Consider the following 22,348-nt stretch of genomic DNA (forward strand, 5'->3'; position numbering starts at 1 on the left):
CAATGGAGTACTTCCGTTACTCGTTCCATAAGCAGAGCATCCCCTCACCCACAAAAGTCTGCAGCAAGAACAGTTAGAATTTATGCCGTGACCGTACATCAGGACTGCAAAAGAAGGGGTACGAACCAGAATAAGATCATTTGTAAAGGTGTGTACACGCCGGCAGGTGATAGGAGGAGGCAGTTAAGAGGGAAGGTAAGATGCATGGAGTGTGGAAAAGAACTGTGTAAAATTCTGATCTGAGACACTGTTAGCGGTGACACTCTCTCTCTGTCCCACACTGTGATCTTTTCTTATCCCAGGTGCATGCGTTAGATTCACTCAGCACCCAGTCTGTCATTTCAACCCCAATCGTCCCCAATATGCAGGGGAACAGACAGGAGACTCTAACAGACGGATAGAGATACCCGCATGGTGCGTTGCCTCCCAGGTGCCAGGGTATGGGATGTCTCGGATCGGGTGCAGTGTATACTGAAGGCAAGTGGTGGATGGCCAGAAGTCTTGGTACTCGTTGGTAACAATGCCATAGGTACAGAAAGGGACGTGGCCTGAAGAGAGAATTCAGGGAGCTGGGTAGGAAGCTGAAAAGCGGGGCCTCCAGGGTGGTAATCGCAGGAATGCTGCCAGTGCCACGTGCTAACGAGCGCAAGCATATTATGATCAGGCATAGTGTGGTTGCGAGACGGCTGTAGGGGCGGGCTTCGTGTTCCTGGATCACTGGGGCCTCTCCTGTGGGAGGTATGACCTGTACTAAAAGAATGGGCTCCAGTATCCTAGCAGGCAGGTTGAATAGAGCTGTTTGCGACGGTATGATGGGAACCGGACTGATAGGGCTGAGGAAGGGGAAAATAGAAATAAATCAAAGGCAGCGTGCAACAGAGATAATAGAGAGGACTGACAGGAAATGAGGCATCATCACAGCCAGTGGGATGATTTACTGGCAACAGAGGCGTGATGCGGTTAAAGCAGAAAGCAAAAAAAAAAAACTGGACTGAAAGTAAAAACGCAAACAACAGGAATTCTGCAGGTGCTGGAAATTCAAGCAACACACATAAAAGTTGCCGGTGAACGCAGCAGGGCAGGCAGCATCTCTAGGAAGAGGTGCAGTCGACGTTTCAGGCCTGACCTGCTGCGTTCACCAGCAACTTTTATGTGTGTTGCTGGACTGAAAGTGTTCGATTTAAAATCACAGAGCATAAATAAAATGGACAATATTGAAATTCAGCTACAGGTTGGCAAGTATGACGATGTGGCCATCTCTGAAACGTGGCTAAAGGATGGCTGCCATTCGAATTGAACGTCCAAGGATATACGGTGTATCGGAAAGATAGGTTAGTAACCAGAGAGGGTAGCGTTTCCCTGTGTACAAGAAATAATATTAAATTATTAGAAAGGGATGACATAAGATCGGAAGGCCTGGAGCCTCTATGGGTTGAGCTAAGAGATGACAATGGTGAAAGGACCATAATGGCAGTTGTATATAGGCAGCCAGGATGTGAATTACAAGTCATAGCAGGAGATAGAAAAGGCGTATCAGAAGGGCAATGTCATGAGAATCGTTCGGGATTTTAACGTGGAAGTGGATTGGGAAAGCCAGGCCTGTACTGGACCTCAAGAGAGAGATTTTGTGGAATGTCTAAGTGATGGCTTTTAAGAACAGCTTGTGGTTGAGCCCACTAGGCGATCGACTGTGCTGGATTGTGTGTTGTGCAATGATCCGGATATGATAAGAGAGCTTAAATTTAAGGAACACTTCGGGTAAAGTGATCACAATATGTTCCAGTTCACTTTGAAATTTGAGAATGAGAAGCTAAATTGCAATGTGTCAGTATTTCACCGGATTAAAGAAAATTACAATGGCATGAGAGGGGATCTGGTCAAAGTTGACTGAAAGGGACACGAGCAGGAAGGACAACACCGCAGCAATGGCTGGAGTTTCTGCGAAAATTGAGGGAAATGCAGGACAGATATATTCCAAGTAAGAACAAATTTTCGAATGGAAGAAAGACGCAACCGTGCCTGACAAGTGAAGTCAGAGCCAAAGTAAAAGCAAAAGAGAGGCATACAAGGAAGCCAAAGATAGTGGGAAGATGGAGGACTAGGAAGCTTTTAAAAACTTGCAGAAGGAATGTCATTAGGAAGGAAAAGATGAATTATCAACGTAAGCTGGTAACTAATATCAAGGAAGATAGTCAAAGCCTTATTAATTACCTAATGTCCCAAAGACACTCTCGGGTTCTGAAAGAAGTAGCTGGAGTATTTGCGGAGGCATTAGCAATGATTTTCAAGAATCGATAGATTCTGGCATTTTACCGTATGTCTGGAAAATTGCGAATGTTACTCCGCTATTTAAGAAGGGTGGGAGGCTGCAGAAAGGAAACTATAAACCTGTTAACCTGACATCAGTGGGAACATGTTGGAATCGATTGTTAGGGATGAGACTATGGAGCACTTGGAAGCACATGACAAGATAGGCTAAAGCCAGCCTGGTTTCCCGAAAGGAAAATCCTGCCTGACTAATCTAATGCAATCTATTAAGGAAATTACAAACGGGGTAGACAAAAGAGATGCAGTAGATGTGGTGTACTTGGACTTACAGAAGGTTTTTGACATAGTTCCGCACATGAGGCTGCTTAGCAAGATAAGAGCCGATGGAATTACAGGGAAGATAGCAGAATGGGTAGGGCATTGGATGATCGGCAGAAAGCAGAGAGTGGAAATTAAGGGATCCTATTCAGGCTCGCTGGCGGTTACCAATGAAGGTCCACAGGAGTCAGTGTTGGGACAGCTTCTTTTTACTATATATGTCAATGAAATGGACTATGGTACAAAACATAGGTGGACGAGCGGGTAGCGTTGAGGAAACAGAGAGCTTGCTGAGAGACTAGATAGTTTAGGGGAATGGGCAAAGAAGTGTCAAATGAAATACGGGGTTTGGAAAGTGCATGGTCATGCACTTTTTCGGAAGAATTAAACGGATAGACTATTATTTAGATGGGGAGAAAACTCAAAATGCAGAAATGCAAAGGGACTTGAGATTCCTTATGCAGGATACCCTACATGTTCCCCTCCAGGATGAGTCGTGGTGAGGAAGGCGAATGCAATGTTGGCATTCATTTCTAGAGGTGTAGAATATAACAGCATGGATGTGATGTTGAGGCTCTACAAGACACTCGTGAGACCACACTTAGAGCACTGAATGCAATTTTGGAATCTTTATTTTAGAAAAGATACGCTGACATTGGCGAGGGTTCAGAGAAGATTCACAAGAATGATTCCATGAATGAAAGTGTTACCGTATGAGGAATGTCTTGCAGCTCTTGGGCTGTATTCCCTGGAGTTCAGGTGAATGAGGGGGAATCTCATAGAAACATTCCCAATGTTAAATAGCCTGAACAAATTAGATATGGCAAAGTTATTTCCTAAGGTAGGCGTGTCTAAGACAAGAGGGCACGACATCAAGATTGAAGGACGTCCAGATAGAACAGAATTGCGGAGAAATTACTTTATTCAAAGGGTGGTAAATCTGTGGAATTTGTTGCCACAAGAGGCAGTGGAGGCCAAGTCATTGGATGTATTTCAGGCAGAGATAGGAAGGTTCTTGATTAGCCATGACATGAACCGGCATAGAGAGAAGTCAGTGGAGTCTGGATGACTGGGTGATTGGATCAGCCCATGATTGAATAGCGGAACAGACTCAATAGGCCGGATAACCTACTTCTGCTCCTATGTCTTGTACTCTTGTGGAGTACTTGTGAAAAAACGGCCTTGAAGTACCAGCCTTTAGTGCAGGAGAGTGTAAAGACAAGGGATGGCAGGCATGGTTGTTCCCTGTGGAGCTCGGCTGCAGAGGTTTCCCAGCCAAATCAGCATGGCGGTTGTTGTCAGCTCTGGGCCCGGACGGAAACAACAAGCAGCTCCTCGGATGGTGGAAAAGACAGAACGAGTCTCTTGTTGGATTTCGAGTAGGCGAGAGGAGGGAAGCTGGAAGCCAGGAGCAGAGGAGCAGTGATTTGGCCACCACTGCTGGCCCACCAACTGGAGAGTGTCGTGGTTAAGGGTCGAAACACTCTGTGAAGGTTGGCAACCACCTGATGGTATCTGCTTCTGGCTGAAGGCTACGGTTAGCTTGTAAGTTATCTGGAGAATGCACCCTAACAGGTGTATGTAACAAGCAAACAAGTTACTCGTTCCATAAACCAAGCATCATCTCACGCACAAAACGCTGGAGCAAGATCAGTCAGCATTTAGTCAGCAACGTGACCGTTCATCAGGACTGGGAAAGAAGGGGCAGGAACCGAAATAAGAAGTTTAGTAAAAATGTGTACACGCCAGCAGGTGATAGGACGAGGCAGATAAGAGCGAATGTAAGGTGTAGGGAGCGTGGAGAAGAAATGTTCAAAATTCTCATCTCAGTCCGCTGACAAGGAGACACATCCGTCCTGTCCCACGCGGTCATATATGCAGACCTACGATTACTCTCATCCCACGTTGGTGCGTTCGATTCCCTAAGCACGCAATTTGTCATTTCAGCCCCAATTGACCCCATTCTACGTGCCTCATTATGGCACTTTGCCTGACTGATCATCAAATGGAGGGAGAAGGATGAGGATGTTGCAAGTGCAGTGTTTAACAAATCAGGAAGACTTTGCACTGGGGAAAACCAGTCCCTGAACACGGTTATGAAACATTTCAAACCAGATGGAATACTGAATTTGAAGAAGTTAGCGGAATTTGAAGCAATTCCATCGGTATCAGGTGATACAGAACAAGTTCCATCTCAACAGTACTGCTCGAGGGCAGGCGAACACCACGTAGCTTAACTGGTCAAAAAATCTTTCCAGTGAAAGGGAGACGATGGTTTGGAATTCGCAGAGGCGCTTTTAGTTCATAGGGCGAACCATCTTTATTGAAATGGCGTTCTTTGTAAGAATTGTCATTTCCTGATATGTCACACAGGTGTTGCCGTAGAAGAGCGACCTGCCTCTGCCTGAGCAGCGCTGGGAACCTGTTTCCCTTCTCTGACTCTGTCCATCCGAAGATAGTGCAACGCATTTTTCTGACACAACTTCATCTTCGTTGCATTCGGTGAGTGGCATTTAACTTAAAGCGAACCTGCTCGCCCAAACTCCGTTCGTCACGCCTAGTTTGTATGCAGGAAGAAACACACAGTGCTGGACGAACTCAACAGCACAAGAAATATCGCAAATGCTGGAAATGCGCGGGGAAAGCAACAAGTCAGTCGGCATCTATGGAGGAGAATAAACAATTGACAATTCATGCCAAGGCACTTTAGCGATACTTTATTTACACTGATACTGAGATCTCTGGAATGCAGTGTGGGGGCTACATATGATTCACCGGCTTGACTTGAAGAACGCCAGTACCCGGCCAGCTTGTTTGAAACTGCCTCCCAATCCCCACTGATTATATAATGTGAATGTGTCGCACCTCTGATCTCCTCCCTTAAGGCGCCGACAACTCCACCGACGTAATTAGTGGTGCGGTGATGAACGGATTCGCACGATCGTTGTTCGGATAAGGGGTCTTCGCCCGAAACGTTGACAGCGAATTACTCTCTCTCGCTGCTGTATGACCAGCGGAGTTACTCCACTATTGTGTGTGTATTGTGACAGGAATTCACAATCTGGATCCGGGAGAAACACTTTGAAGTGCTTCACCAGCTTCCCCTTTCTCTCACAGCCGACAGATTCACTGAAATGGGATCTTTGCATTTATTCTTTAACGCCTACGAGGTTACCACGTTCAATGTAAACTGGTCTTGTCCCTCGCCCGCCCCCAAGCGGTTTTTATACTGCAGTGGTTATCACGGTCAATACATACGCCAGTAGTTCCCAGTTCGATAGAGGACGGTAACGTAAATATTACTCGTGCTCCGGTTTCCGAGTAAGAGCGTGTATAGTGAAGGTTACGACTCAAACGGACAACCACTGCCCAAAATTATTTTTTTGTACTTTACAAGCATTCGGTCAATTTTGTTTGTCCATCACAGGTGGGATGAAGGGCAGCAACCGTTCAATACTGCGCACGTGCGATCAGCAGAATTACCATCGCTCTGTCCTCTGTGTGTCTGGATCTCTCGTTCAGTCGAATTTAAAGCTTTCCCCCTATCGGGCACCTGTCTGCATCTTCGTTTCTGTCCCCATTTTCTCAGCATCGGTCGTTATGGATAATTTTGAACGTGTATATTTTTCCTTCGCGTTGAAAACTTCTTTCGACACACACACACAGGAATGAAGTCACAGGATGATAGACGGAATTTGAGATACGTGGTTCATTTCTACACCCTCATCTGGAGTCAGTGGGGTGCAGTTTCAGTTGTGGCGGGATTCGTTAAGTTTACTATGAAAGGAAATGATCCATTGCATTCATTATTTATTGATATAGAAGGTTGATTTTAGTATATAATTCAGTCATTAGCTTTCAGCTTTTACTGGCTGGAAGTGTGTGTTGTGCATTGTATCCACTGCATGTGGTACATGATAAGCAGCCGCAACGTTTCTGTAGTGTAGTGGTTATCACGTTCGCCTAACACGCGAAAGGTCCCTGGTTCGAAACCAGGCAGAAACAGAATGTGATACTTTTGTATAAATCAAATCCTTGGAAAGAGACGAAACCGCTTTTATTCAATGGAGTACTTCTGTTACTCGTTCCGTAAACTGAGTATAACCTCAGCCACAAAACACTGGACAAAGAGAAGTCAGCATTTATACCATGACCGTTTATCAGGGCAGGAAAGGATGGTCTGTGTGTGTCCTCCGTCGGTCGTGGTCGACCATGGGTACTGCGCCTCTGGTAGTCACTGGTTTGTCGAGCAGCGTCGACTGTGGCGTGAACATTGTGGGAGGCCCAGCGCGGGAGAGGACCTCAGAGTGTGGGACCTTGTTTCTCCAGGTGATGCCGAGGATGCGGCGAAGGCTGCGCAGCTGAAAAATATTGAGTTTCCTCTCCTGCTTCGAGTAGAGTGTCCAAGTCTCGCTACCATACAGGAAGGTGCTGATAAGGCATGCAGTCCTGGTCTTTGTATCGAGTTTCCGATTCTCCCAGAGCCGCGTGGAGAGTCGAGCAAGGATCGATGCTGCTTTGCTGATATGGCTATTAATTTCAGCATCAAGGGAGAGAGTGTTGCTAATGGTCGACCCCAAGTGTGTGTACTCGTGGACCACTTCCGGATCATAATTGTTGATGGTAATGATTGGTGTCTCCACTACGTTCTGGGCAACAACATTTGTTTTCTTTAAGCTGATGGTAAGCCCAAAGTCCTTGCGTGCCTTAAAAAAGCGGTCCATGAGAGTTTGTAGTTGCTGTTTGGTGTTCGAGGTTATAGCAGCGTCATCGGCAAAGAACATGTCACATATTAAGATCTTTCAACACCTTTGGTTTTGCTCTCAGGCGCGCAGGGTTGAACAGCCGCCCATCAGACCTGGTGTGCATGTAGATGCCTTCTGTCGACGTCCCAAAGGCGTGCTTCAACAACAAAGGAAGAAGATGCCGAATAATGCTGGGGCCAATACGATCCTTGTTTGACTCCACGATGAACAGCGAAGGGTTCTGATGAGCTGCCATCGTAATGAACAGTAGCCCTCATGTCGTCTTGGATGACTTGATCATACATTGGACAGCCGATCTTGAGGAGAATCTGAAAGAGCCCATCCCTGCTGACAAGGCCGAAAACCTTGGTCAAGTCGATGAAAGCGACATAGCGGGGTTTCTGTTGTTCCCTGCATTCTCCTGGAGTTGACGGAGTGAGAAAATCATGTCGACAGTTGACCTCCTTGTGCGAAAACCACATTGGGACTCGGTAGACCCATTCTGCCAGAGTTTGTAGACGTGCCAGAGTTACACGAGCAAAGATTTTGCCGACAATACTCAGGAGGGAGATACCCCTGTAGTTGTTGCAGTTGCTCCTATCACCCTGTTCTTGTACAAAGTGACGATTTTGGAGTCACACATATCCTGTGGTACGGCTCCTTCTTTCCAGCACTGACGGAGGACCTCGTGTAAAGGTTGGAGGAGTGAGCTCTTGCAGTGTTTGATCAGGTCTGGAGGAATCGCATCATTTCCAGGAGCTTTCCCTGGGGCCAGACTGTCAATTGCCTTGCTGAGGTCCTCAATGGTTGGTTCGGAGTCGAGTTCATCCATGACGGGTCGATAATCGATGGCATCAATGGCTGAGCTAAGAACAACATTTCCCCCCGACTAGAGCTCAGAGTAGTGTTCTACCCAGAGTTCCAGCTGCTTGATTTTATCGGTGATTATTTCACCGCTGGTTGACTTCAGGTGTGCTGTCTCGCTCTGCGATGGGCCAAGGGGCTTCATGATGCCATCATACATCGATCTGATGTTTCCTGTTATAGCTGCTGTCTGAATGTCCTCACTGAGCTGGAACCAGTACTCATTTGCGCACTGCCTTGCAGTCTGATGCACTTTGCTTCTAGTAGCTCGAAGTGCCTGGAGTGTTTGGTCGGATGGTGAGCACTTGTACTCTGTGAGAGCTGCACGCTTGGCTTCGATGACAGGAGTCATGATGTTGGACTTTGCCTCAAACCAGTCACTGCTCTTCGTGGTCTATCTTCCAAAGATAGAGAGTGCTGATTCGTAGATGGTGTCGCGAAGGTATGACCATTGCTCTGTTGCAGTATTTCCTTGTGAGGAGGTAGTCATAGCACCCTGTACTGACTTGGCAAAGTGGTCAACTGTTTCTGACTCCAGTCAAAAAAACTCCAGTGGATCTCACATCAGTTGGCTGTGACTGCTTTCTGTTGAATTACTCGAAAGGATGTCATATATCAAGAGCAGACTTGTCACTTGAAGTCATAAATATTACTATTTCCAAGCAAGGGTTATGCGGGATCCAGATACCAGTTAAATAGACTGTTGCTTATATATTGAGGCGACAGATTCCAGGTAGAAAAGTGACATTCTTTCTGAGATATAGAATACAAACTTATAGATCTTTAATCAGAGAAGGGTTTAGTTAGATGAACATGATACAAAGGAATTGTCACAATTAGGACATTAAAATTATGGAAGAATTTAAGGAATTTGAAGGCAACCATAGGTATAAAATATATTACCTACAGCCAAACGTCCGTGCGCTTTGGTAAGACTGACAAATCAGAGTCAGAATCTAAGTTAGGTTTAATAGCACTCGCATATGTCTGCAATTTGTTGACTTGCGTCAGCTGTATATTGCAATGCATAATACAATATATATTTTTAAACTGCAACTGATTATATACTATAATTGATTCACGTGATGAGTGAAGGAGTTCAGTATTTCAAACAATGACCTGTTTTTCCAACTTTCGCCGCCATCGTTTACTAGAATTCTGACCATCTATATGTGACCTTCTATATCGCCAGAAAATTGAATTCAGACCCAACACCGGCTCTGGTGGGACTCGAACCCACAACCTTTGAATTACTTCACACACTCTTAGAAGTCCAACACGCTATCCATTGCGCCACAGAGCCTGTAGTCGATAATGTTGGGGATAATTATTTCACAAGAAATTGCAATTGGTCAAACGTAGGCATTCGTCCACTCTCAATCGTTCTTCAATTGAAGACGCGACAAAACCAGTCCATCAGTACCCTTCTTATTACAGTAGTAGATTTCTCAAGACCATTTGGAGCAGATGATTGGTTAAAACGACGGACTGTTAAGCCATTGTGATTTGTACGCGTGGACAGGAATTCCACCCTCGTCGAGAGACCTTGACTACCTGTGGGGGGCACCGTCGTGTCCAGCGCTACGGACCTCTGTTCAGTTCCGCCGCGGTCTGTAATCGCAGGGTTAGATATTGTATTCATAGGTCACCTGGGTGAATTGGGCGGCGCGGTTCGTTGGGGAAGAAGGACGTGCTGTATCTCTAGACGATAAAAAAAAACATTTGAAAGCAAATGTACGCCATGAATTTCTAATTCGAGAGACCTGCAAACACTTCTTCGCCTGCCGAGGGAGCCGCGCTGAAAATTTCCAGAATCAGCATATTTCCGGTTGAGAACAGACCGGGGCACTCCGATTAACGTTACTGTGAGCACACTGCTGTCCTGCACTTAGACGACATAATTCGGGAATCAGTTCAAACTCTGTAGGATAACGTTTGGAACAGAACTCCCAAAGCATCGCTGCTTATGGTCCCGGTCTCTGCCGGGTTTTGCTTGATTATTTTTTTATTGAAACCTCAGTTAACCTCTCTGCATGGAAGTTCTCGAATTTATCACTTCAACTGGCATCCCGATGTAATAATTATCAGTGCAAAGACGGAAAATACGAAAAAAATGTTTGAAGCTAGAACAACGGTTGATTTTACGTGATCGTTGCTATGAGTATTGCGCTGTGATTAACCTCGAATAATCCGGAGCAAAAATTGCCGAGGCCAATTTTACAAAAGAGATCTTCTTGCATTTTCCCAGAATCCTCTCCCTTGCCGAATGTTTACTCCTTGTCCATCTTCTCTCCGTGCCTGGTTCCAATGCACATGTGATTACTGAAAATGCTGCCCATGTTCTGGAGTTAGCTGCACTACCATTGAGCCACGAGGTCTGGCTGCAAGTTACATGCATAGAAGGAACCGACCGGTGATCTGCCGCAGTGGGAGAGGTTCATTTGCCAAAGAGCAGGACATCTGTTCTCTCACCCAGACGCTGCTAATGGCGGGCTGTCATTTTTGCCTCAGCGGTTACTGGGAGCCTTATTCTCTTCAGGGACCGAGTCTGTGCACACACAGAATTCACACAATGTCCTGTCACATTTTAATCTTCGTTAGATTCACCAATAGCAATTTAAATCAACCTTCCGCCCCATCCAATCTGCCGCTCAGTACTTCATTAAGTGTCGTACACAAAATACAAGAGGAACTTATCAAATCAGGCAGCATCCATGGACGTTAAAAAAAGTTAATGTTTCGAGCTAAGACATTTCACCAGTACTTTATTTGCATTGACATTGAGATCTGGTCCGGATGGGATACCTGGCCGTGTGTTTAGTCTGTGCAGGGCAGTTGGCCAGGGTCTTCACGGAGATTTTCAATCTGTCCCTGGCCCAGGACGTTGTCCCCACAAGCTTCAAGATCCCCACCATCGTGCTAGTGCCGAAGCATTCCACTGCCACGTGCCTGAATGACTTCCGCCCAGTTGCACTCAGCCCCATCATTGCAAAGTGCTTTGAGAGACTGGGTCTATCACATCTGATATCCTGCCTGCCCACTACCCTGCACCCCCATCAATTTGCCTATCGCACCAACAGGTCAACAGAGGAAGCCATCTCCTCGGCACTTCACTCTGCCCTGAGCCACCTGGACAGCCCCAACTCTTACGTCAGAATGCTGTTCATTGACTTTAGTTTGGCATTCAATACTGTGATCCCCTCCAAGCGGATCGCCAAACCTCGCCAGCTTGGTATCAGCGTATCCCTCTGCAATTGGATCTTGGACATTCTGAGTAACAGACTCCAATCAGTTAAGTTAGACAACCTCTCCACCTCCACTCTCGCCCTGAACACCGGCGTGGCTCAAGGCTGTGTGCTGAGCCCTCTTCTGTACTCCCTTTTCACCTACGACTGCCTTCCTGTCCATGGTTCTAACTCCATAATCGCGTTCGCAGACGACACCACGGTGGTTGGATGACGAGACGGCCTACAGTGACGAGGTCCATCACCTGGCCGCGTGGTGCGCCGACAACAACCTGGCCCTTAACACCCAGAAGACCAAGGAGATCATTGTGGACTTCAGGCATGCTAGGAGCCACACTCATGTCCCCATCTACATCAACGGAGCTGCAGTGGAGCGTGTATCAAGCTTCAAATTCCTAGGTGTCCACATTTCCGAAGATCTCACCTGGTCCCTGAACTCCTCCATCCTGATCAACAGGGCGCAACAGCGCCTTTATTTCTTGTGGAGCATCATGAAAGCTCACCTCTCTCCCAGGATACTGACGGACTTTTACCGTTGTACCATTGGAAGCATACACACCAGCTGCATCTCAGTGTGGTATAGCAATTGTCACTTAACGAATCGCAAAGCACTCCAGCGTGTGGTGAAAACTGCGCAGCGGATCATCCGCACCCAATTGCCCACCATTGAGAACATCTACCATAAACGCTGCCTGGGCAGAGCGAAAAGCATTATCAAGAATGCATCTCACCGTGACAATGGGCTTTTTACTTTCCCCCCATCCGGCAGGCGCTACAGGAGCCTCCGCTCCCGCACCAGCAGGCACAGGAAGAACTTCTTCCCTGAGGCTGTGACCCTGCTGAACCTCACATCACAGCGCTAAGCAGCATTGCACCCATATTGCACTGTCTCAGTACTTTTATATTTGTGTACTGTAGCACTTACTTTTTATTCGCAGTTATTTTGTAAATAACATTATTCTTTGCATTTCTGGTTGCTAACTGAATTTCATTGGTTTTGTCTGTGTACTCGGCACAATGACAATAAAGTTGAATCTAATCTAATTTCTGGATTGCAGGGTGGCGGTTGTTTATATATCACCGGTTCGACTGGCGGAACTTCAGCAGCCGGCCTGTTTTGTTCAAACTGACTGTCACCATGCTCTGAGAATTGACAGTGAGTGTGCCGATACTCGGTTCCGTTCCCTCAATGTTCCCTCAGCACCAACAGCAGATTCATCGCTCTGCTATTGAACACTGAGTTGCTCTAGAATTTTGTGCGTTTCGTGACAGGAATTCACAACTGAAAACGGGAGAAACGCGTTGAAACATTTCACGAGCTTCCGCTTTCTCTCACAGCCGACAGACAATCTGAAATTGTAGTGTTCTATTTATTTACAACTTCCTGCAAGTTTCGATATTCCAAATAACCCGGTCTTTGTTTTTTTAACCTCAGCGGCTTTTTTTTTTAACTTCACATTACTCGCGACTATTCTCCAGTTGAATAGCGGCCGGGAACATAAATCTGACTCTTACTCGGGTTTGTCAGGAGAGTGCGTATTCTAGTGGTTCCGATTCACATTGACCACCGCTGCCCGAAAGTATTTTTTAGCACTCAGAAACTACCCGATCAATCTTCAATATCCACCACAGGCTGGAAGAAGGATAGGATGAGCTTAATGCCTCGCACTTGGCATAAAATACAATCACCCTCGCTATGTCCTCCCTGTAGCAGAATATCTCGTTCAGTCTACATCCAACCCTTCCCCGTCTTCGGGTGCGTGTCGCCCTCTCCGTTTCTGTCTTCCCATTTCCTCAGTAGAAGCCTTTATTGGAAATTTCAGAATTTTTTCTTTTTGCCTTCCACATTGAAAACTCCATTTCGCACACACATGAAGGAACTCACTGGACTACACACAGATTTTCACTTATATGGTGCAGTTCCAGCTGCTGGCCTGGACTCAGCGGGAGCCAATTTCGATTTTTTTTGAAGATTATGAAGACACATAGTCCTCTTTTATTGTCATTTAGTAACGCATGCATTAAGAAATGATACAATCTTTCCTCCGGTGCGATATCACAAAACATAGGACAGACCAAGACTGAAAAAACTGACAAAACCACATAATTATAACAAATAGTTACAATTGTGCAACAATACCATAACTTGATGAAGAAGTCCATGAGCACAGTAAAGAGTTCAAGGTCTCTCAAATGTCCCACATCTCACGCAGACGGGAGAAGGAAGAAAAAATCTCCCTGCCATGCCGACCACAATCCGATTCCGAGTTATCTGAATACTTAGAGCATTGATCAGTTCTCCGACACCGAGTACTGAGCGCCATCTCTGTCCGAACGATTCGAACTCCTTCTCGCTCGCCAAAAGCAGGCAAAGCCGGGGATTTTGAGGCCTACCTTCCGGAAGATTCCCGACCACGCAGTAACGACAGCAGTGAACGAGCGTTGCAGAAATTCCTCCAGTTGTTCCTCTGTGCTTTTACATCCATTCTCCATCAAATCAGAATTGCCCACGGCCCCTATTTAACAGATACGTCATCATTTCTCACCGGAGGGCTGCGCACGCGCAGGCGCGCCGCCATCTTCTTCTCCCGCATGGAAGCATTTATGTGGTTTGCGGATGGACTGAGTCAAGAAGGGAAAAGAGGATTCCAGGCGCTGCTGAGGCAGAGATTGTCAGCTCTCCAAAGGCAACGCCTGTTCGTGATTGCAGTGAATGGCGTTGCTTCCGTGGACCGTGGCTGCTCCAAACTCAGTTCGCCTCAGGAACTAAACGCTCTTCTACGAGCTGAACCCAGCGACTCGTTTTCACTAGGCATGCGTTCTGACCAGAGCCATCGCACCGTCCTCGAGCTGTATTGTTGAGATGTAATTTGCTCCGCAACATTGATAGTGATGTTCCGCCAGATTCTGCTAAATTCTTCATATTCGCAGTTCACTGTCCTTCGACACTTTCCACCATGGTGTTCAGGGACTGATTCTCGGGGGGGGGGGAGGAGTTGAGTTGTGGGGAGACAAAGTGTAAGACTGGGTGGTCAGTGAATCGAATGCACGTACCTCAGATCGAAAAGTCGCAGGGCAGCAGAGATCACTGAGTGGGACAGTGAGAAAGTCACACGGAAGCCCCGTCGAAGAGAAGATTTAACTTCTTCAGGATTCTACCCTTCTACCCCACTCCCATAACACTCTCACCTGGCTTCACCTATCACCTTCCTTCCACTACCATGTTTTCCCTTCCTTTCCAATCCTGTTGAACGGTCTCGGCGGAAATGTTGACTGTATTTTGTGAGACTAATTTCTGTCATTATGGAAGGAGATACGGCAGTACATAATTGAATAAACGACTGGTTGTGTCCCGTTCCAATTACTTGATTTGAACAAAAGTATCTCCGAATGTTTCTGCCTGGTTTCGAACCAGGGACCTTTCGCGTGTTAGGCGAACGTGATGACCACTACACTACAGAAACACTACTACAGTTAAACCTCTACCGCACGCAGCATATACGAATTGATCTGTACACAACACGCTCTGTCAGTTAATTTGAACCCAATGCTAATGGCTAAATAACCTTGAAAGTCACCTCGGTATTAATAAAACATTGAATGCAGTGGCCCATTTCCGCTGACAACAGTCCTCACGAAACCTGCTACAATCGAAACTGGCTCCCGCTGAGTCCAGGCCAGGAGTTGCAACTGCACTATATAATTGAAAATCTGTGTGTGGTCCTGTAAGTTCCTTCATGTGTGTGCGAACTGGAGCTTTCAATGTGGAAGGCAAAAAAAAATCTGAAATTTCTAATAACTGAGGAAATAGGAAGACAGAAACGGAGAGGGCGACACGCACCGGAGGAGGGGGAAGGGTTGGATGCAGACTGAACGAGATATTCTGCTACAGGGAGGACATAGCGAGGGTGATTGTATTTTATGCTAAGTACGAGGCATTAAGCTCATCCTATCCTTCTTCCAGCCCGTGGTGGACATTGAAGATTGATTGGGTGGTTGCTAAGTGCTAAAAAATACGTTCGGGCAGCGGTGGTCAATGTGAATCGGAACCGCTAGAATACGCACTCTCTTGACAAACTCGAGCAAGAGTCAGATTTATGTTCCCGGCCGCTATTCAACCGGAAACCAGTCGTGCGTAATGTGAACGTGATACCCACTGTACGAAAAAAAAACCCGCTGAGGTTTAAAACAAAGACCAGGTTATGTGGAACATCGAAACTTGCACGACGTTGTATAGTAAATGGAAAACTGCAATTTCAGATTGCCTGTCGGCTGTGAGGGAAAGCGGAAGCTCGTGAAATGTTTCAACGCGTTTCTCCCGTTTTCAGTTGTGAATTCCTGTCACGAAACGCACAAAATTCTAGAGCAACTCAGTGTTCACCAGCAGGGCACATAATCTGCTGTTGGTGCTGAGGGAACATTAAAGGAACGGATCCGGGTAGCGGCACACTCGTGTAAATTCTCAGTGCGTGGTGGCAGTCAGTTTGAACAAAACAGGCCGGTTGCTGAAGTTCCGCCAGTCGAGCCGGTGATCTATAAACAGCCGCCACTCTGCAGTCCAGAGATTAGATTAGATTGAACTTTATTGTCATAGTGCCGAGTACAGATACAAAACCAATGAAATGCAGTTAGCATCTAACCAGAAATGCAAAGAATAGTTATTTACAAAATAACTGCGAATAAAAAGTAAGTGCTACAGCACACAAATATAGAAGTACTGAGACAGTACAATATGGGTTCAGTACTGCGTAGCGCTGTGATGTGAGGTTCAGCATGGTCGCAACCTCAGGGAAGAAGCTCTTCCTGTGCCTGCTGGTGCGGGAACGAAGGATCCTGTAGCGCCTACCGGATGGGAGGAGAGTAAAAAGTCCATGTTAGGGTGAGATGCATCCTTGATAATGCTTTTCGCCCTGTCCAGGCTGCGTTTATGGCAGATGTTCTCAATGGTGGGAAATTGGGTGCCGATAATCCGCTGGGCAGATTTCACCACACGCTGGAGTGCCTTGTGGTCCGATACGGGACAATTGCCATACCACACTGAGATGCAGTTGGTGAGTATGTTCTCAATGGTACCGCGGTAAAAGTCCGTCAGTATCCTGGAACAGAGGTGAGCTTTCTTGATTCTCCGCATGAAATAAAGGCGCTATTGCGCCTTTTTGACCAGGATGGAGGAGTTCAGGGACCAGGTGAGATCCTCGGAAATGTGGACACCAAGGAATTTGAAGCTTGATATACGCTCCACTGAAGCTCCGTTGATGTAGATGGGGAGGTGAGTGTGGCTCCTAGCATGCCTGAAGTCCACAATGATCTCCTTGGTCTTCTGGGTGTTAAGGGCCAGGTTGTTGTCGCACACCACGCGGCCAGCTGCTGCACCTCGACCCTGTAGGCCGTCTCGTCATCCCCTCTGATCAGACCAACCACCGTGGTGTCGTCTGCGAACGTGATTATGGAGTTAGCACCATGGACAGGAACGCAGTCATAGGTGAAAAGGGAGTACAGAAGAGGGCTCAGCACACAGCCTTGAGGCACGCCGGTGTTCAGGGTGAGAGTGGAGGAGGAGAGGTTGTCTAACTTAACTGATTGGAATCTGTTAGTCATAAAGTCCAAGGTCCAATTGCAGATAGATGAGCTGATACCAAGCTGGCGAAGTTTGGCAATCAGCTTCAAGGGGACCACAGTATTGAACGCCAAACTAAAGTCAATATATAGCATTCTGACGTAGGAGTTGGGACTGTCCAGGTGGGTCAGGGCAGAGTGAAGTGCCGTGGAGATGGCGTCCTCTGTTGACCTGTTGGTGCGATAGGCAAATTGATGCGGGTCCTGGGTAGTGGGCAGACAGGATTTCAGATGCGATGGAACCAGTCCCTCAAAGCACTTTGCAAGGATGCGGGTGAGTGCAATTGGGCGGAAGTCACTCAGGCCCGTGGCAGTGGAATGCTTCAGCACTGGCACGATGGTGGCGATCTTGAAGCTTGTGGGGACAACGGCCTGGGCCAGGGACAGATTGAAAATCTCCGTGAAGACCCCGGCCAGCTGCCCTGCACAGACTCTGAGCACACGGCCAGGTATTCCATCCGGACCAGGTCACAGTATCAGTGCAAATAAAGTACTGATGAATAGTCTTGGCTCGAAACATTAACTTTTTTAACGTCCATAGATGCTGCCTGATTTGACAAGTTCCTCCTGTATTTTGTGTACGTCACTAAATAAAGTACTAAGCGGCAGATTGGATGGGGCGGAAGGTTGAGTTAAATTGCTCTTGGTGAATCTAAAGAAGACTAAAATGTGACAGGACATTGTGTGATTTCTGTGTGTGCACAGACTCGGTCCCTGAAGAGAATGCGGCTCCCAGTAACCGCTGAGGCAAAACTGACAGCCCTCCGCTAGCAGCGGCTGGGTGAGAGAACAGATGTCCTGTTCTCTGGTAAATGAGTCTCTCCCACTACGGCAGATCATCGGTTCCTTCTATGCATGTAACTTGCCGCCAGACCTCATGGCGCAATGGTAGTCCATGTAACTCCGGAACATGGGCAGCATTTTCCGTAATCACATGTGCATTGGAACCACGCACGGAGAGAAGATGGACAAGGAGTAAACATTCGGCAAGGGAGAGGATTCTGGGAAAATGCAAGAAGTTCTCTTTTGTAAAATTGGCCCAGGCAATTTGTACTCCCGATATTTTGAGGTAGATCACAGCGAACTTCCATGCAGAGAGGTTAACTGAGGTTTCAATAAAAAATCAATCAAGCAAAATCCAGCAGAGACCGGGACCATAAGCAGCGATGCTTTGGGAGTTCTGTTGCAAATGTTATCCTGCGGAGTTTGAAGTGATTCCCGAATTATGTCGTCTAAGTGCAGGAGAGCAGTGTGCTCACAGTGACGTTAATCGGAGTGCCCCGGTCTGTTCTCAACCGGAAATATGCTGATTCTGAAGATTTTCAGCGCGGCTCCCTCGGCAGGAGAAGAAGTGTTTGCAGGTCTCTCGAAATAGAAGTTCATGGCGTACATTTGCTTTCAACTGTTTTCTTATCATCTAGAGTTACAGCGCGTCCTTCCGCCCCAACTAGCCACGCCGCCCAATTCACCCAGGTGACCTATTAATACAATATCTAACCCTGTGATTACAGACCGCGGCGGAACTGAACAGAGGTCCGTAGCGCTGGACGCGACGGTGCCCCCCACAGGTAGTCAAGGTCTCTCGCCGAGGGTGGAGTTCCTGTCCACGCGTACAAATCACAATGGCTTAACAGTCCGTCGTTTTAACCAATCCGTCAAATCCTCTGCTCCAAATCAAAGTTGCTGGTGAACGCAGCAGGCCAGGCAGCATCTCTAGGGAGAGGTACAGTCGACCTTTTAGGCCGGGACCCTTCGTCAGGACTAACTGAAGGAAGAGTTAGTTTAGAAATTTGAAAGTGGGAGGGAGAGGGGGAGGGGGAGATCCAAATTGATAGGAGAAGACAGGAGGGGGAGGGATGGAGCCAAGAGCTGGACAGGTGATTGGCAAAAGGGATATGAGAGGATCATGGGACAGGAGGTCCGGGGAGAAAGATGGGGGGGGGGAACCCAGAGGATGGGCAAGGGATATAGTTAGAGGGACAGAGGGAGAAAAAGGAGAGTGAGAGAAAGAATGTGTGTATAAAAATAAATAACGAACGGGGTACGAGGGGGAGGTGGGGCATTAGCGGAAGTTAGAGAAGTCATGTTCATTCCATCAGGTTGCAGTCTACCCAGACGGAATATAAGGTGTTGTTCCTCCAACCTGAGTGTGGCTTCATCTTTACAGTAGAGGAAGCCGTGGATAGACATGTCAGAATGGGAATGGGATGTGGAATTAAAATGTGTGGCCACTGGGATATCCTGCCTTCTCTGGCGGACAGAGCGTAGGTGTTCAGGAAAGCGGTCTCCCAGTCTGCGTCGGGTCTCGCCGATATATTGAAGGCCACATCGGGAGCACCGGACGCAGTATATCACCCCAGCCGACTCACAGGTGAAGTGTCGCCTCACCTGGAAGGACTGTCTGGGGCCCTGAATGGTGGTAAGGGAGGAAGTGTAAGGGCATGTGTAGCACTTGTTCCGCTTACACGGATAAGTGCCAGAAGGAAGATCAGTGGGGAGGGATGGGGGTGGGGGGGCGGACGAATGGACAAGGGAGTCTCGTAGGGAGCGATCCCTGCGGAAAGCAGAGAGAGAGGGGGGAGGGAAAGATGTGCTTAGTGGTGGGATCCCGTTGGGGCTGGCGGAAGTTACGGAGAATAATATGTTGGACCCGGAGGCTGGTGGGGTGGTAGGTGAGGACCAGGGGAACCCTGTTCCTAGTGTAGTGGTGGGAGGATGGAGTGAGAGCAGATGTGCGTGAAATATCCACGGCCTCCTCTACTGTACATGTCTATCCACGACCTCCTCTGCTGTAAAGATGAAGCCACACCCAGGTTGGAGGAACAACACCTTATATTCCGTCTGGGTAGCCTCCAACCTGATGGCATGAACATCGACTTCTCTAACTTCCGCTCATGCCCCATCTCCCCCTTGTACCCCGTCCGTTATCTATTTTTATACACACATTCTTTCTCTCACTCTCCTTTTTCTCCCTCTCTCCCTCTGACTATACCCCTTGCCCATCCTCTGGGTCCCCCTCCCCTTGTCTTTCTCCCTGGACCTCCTGTCCCATGATCCTCTCATATCCCCTTTGCCAATCACCTGTCCAGCTCTTGGTTCCATCCCTCCCCCTCCTGTCTTCTCCTATCATTTTGGATCTCCCCCTCCCCCTCCCACTTTCAAATGTTTTACTAGCTCTTCTTTCAGTTAGTCCTGACGAAGGGTCTCGGCCTGAAACGTCAACTGTACCTCTTCCTAGAGATGCTGCCTGGCCTGCTGCGTTCACCAGCAACTTTGATGTGTGTTGCTTGAATTTCCAGCATCTGCAGAATTCCTGTTTTCTGCTCCAAATATTCATGAGAAATATGATGGGTACTGATGGACTGGTTTTGTCGGGTCTTCAACGGAAGAACGATCGAGAGTGGACGAATGCCTGCAGTTGACAATTTGCAATTGTTTGTGAAACAATTTTCCCCAACAGTATACAGGCTCTGTGGCGCAATCGATAGCGTGTTGGACTTCTAAGAGTGTGTGAAGTAATTCAAAGGTTGTGGGTTCGAGTCCCACCAGAGCCGGTGTTGCGTCTGAATTCAATTTTCTGGCAATATAGAAGGTCACATATAGATAGACAGAATTCTAGTAAACAACGGCGGCGAAAGTTGGAAAAACAGGTCATTGTTTAAAATACTGAACTCCTTCACTCATCACGTGAATCAATTATAGTATATAATCAGTTGCAGTTTAAAAATATATACTGTATTATGCATTGCAATATACAGCTGACGCAAGTGAACAAATTGCAGACATATGCGAGTGCTATTAAACCTAATTTAGATTCTGATTCTCATTTGTCAGTCTTACCAAAGCGCATGGACGATTCTCTGCAGGTAATATATTTTATACCCCCCCTTCAAATTCCTTAAAATCTTCCATTACTTTAATGTCCTAATTGTGACAAATCCTCTGTATCATGTTAGTGTAACTCAACCATTCTCTGAACAACGATCTATAAGTTTGTATTCTATTTTTCAGAAATAATGTCAGTTTTCTACCTGGAATCTGTCGCCTCAATCTATACGCAGGAGTCTATTTAACTGGTATCTGGATCCCGCATAAACCTCGCTTGGAAATGGTAATATTTATTACTTCAAGTGACAAGTCTGCTCTTGATATATGACATCCTTTCGAGTAATTCAACAGAAAGCAGTCACAGCCAACTGATGCGAAATCCGGTGGAGCTTCTGCGCACAGATTCAAAACCCTGCTCGCAGCTGGTTTCATTAATCTTACACTGAAGCTTTAGGCTGATAAGTACCAGCTTTTGCCTTTGAACTGAGTGTCTTCATCTGAGACAGTGACGTGAGGAGAGTGAGCAACACGACCTGTGGGATGTTCATCAATATCAGGATGTTCAACACATCAAGCAGCTTTCAAGGAATTGAGGATGTCAATATTTTTTTTTGAAATTAGACAGCCGGCGATGAATGAATTGTTTCTGAGAAAGCAAATGGATTAATCGTATATTGCCCACGTCGAATATGTTATTTGTTGTCTTCCACAGAGCAGTTTACCACGAAGTTGCGATGCAATTCCAAACACGTGAATCACCAGACGATCGTTGATTAAGGTAACATATAAGCAGGTGAATTGTCAACCTATGTCACAGCTGTTGGTGTGAAGATTGGTTATGACAGGATTAGGGAACCTCGGTTGAACGGGGATATTGAGGATTCGAGTAAAGTAAAAACTAAAGATGCATATATGGTGAATTGGCATAAATAAAGTCCCACTATTCAGGACATTTACAGAGACAGCTACGTAAAAAGGGCCCGAAGGATCATTGGGGACCCAGGTCATCCCAACTACAACCTGTCCAGCTGGATAGTGTACCTCAGCATAATAGCCAGGCCCAAAAGGCTCCAGGACAGCTTTTTCCACCAGCCCATCAGACTGATTAATTCACACTGATACAATTGCATTTCTCTGCTAAATTGACTGTCGTGTTGTACACACTATTTACTACAAATGACTATAAATTGCACATTGCACATTTAGACAGAGACGTAACGTAAAGGCGGGTCTAGAGACCCAGGCACAATGAGAACACAATGGGACTAATTGTGTACATTTACGATTAATATATGTGGCATTGAACCGGTCCAGTACTTCGTCCAGCCAGAGATGATCATAAACTTTGGAAAGTTTGTTGGGGTGTTTTCAAACTGTAAGCGCATTCCCATGTTTCTGCAGCAAAGCTTCGGACACTTGTTGTCAATGTGAACGGAACAACCTGACATCGCATTCGCCATCAAT

General features: G+C 46.8%; 4 non-coding genes across 4 annotated transcripts; 2 read left to right on the forward strand and 2 right to left on the reverse strand.

Moving 5' to 3' along the window:
* The first annotated feature begins 6,518 nt into the window (after nt 1-6,518).
* trnav-aac (transfer RNA valine (anticodon AAC)) lies at nt 6,519-6,591 on the forward strand. The gene has a single exon. It is a non-coding gene; the product is annotated as a tRNA-Val (tRNA).
* A 2,819-nt stretch (nt 6,592-9,410) lies between these two features.
* trnar-ucu (transfer RNA arginine (anticodon UCU)) lies at nt 9,411-9,498 on the reverse strand. Its single transcript is given in 2 exon segments — nt 9,411-9,446; nt 9,462-9,498. It is a non-coding gene; the product is annotated as a tRNA-Arg (tRNA).
* Nucleotides 9,499-14,831: 5,333 nt separating this feature from the next.
* On the reverse strand, nt 14,832-14,904 carry trnav-aac (transfer RNA valine (anticodon AAC)). The gene has a single exon. It is a non-coding gene; the product is annotated as a tRNA-Val (tRNA).
* A 5,618-nt stretch (nt 14,905-20,522) lies between these two features.
* On the forward strand, nt 20,523-20,610 carry trnar-ucu (transfer RNA arginine (anticodon UCU)). The gene is given in 2 exon segments: nt 20,523-20,559; nt 20,575-20,610. It is a non-coding gene; the product is annotated as a tRNA-Arg (tRNA).
* Nucleotides 20,611-22,348: the final 1,738 nt, after the last annotated feature.

This window comes from Mobula birostris, chromosome 2 (assembly GCF_030028105.1).
Source record: "Mobula birostris isolate sMobBir1 chromosome 2, sMobBir1.hap1, whole genome shotgun sequence".
Taxonomy (NCBI): Eukaryota; Metazoa; Chordata; class Chondrichthyes; order Myliobatiformes; family Myliobatidae; genus Mobula; species Mobula birostris.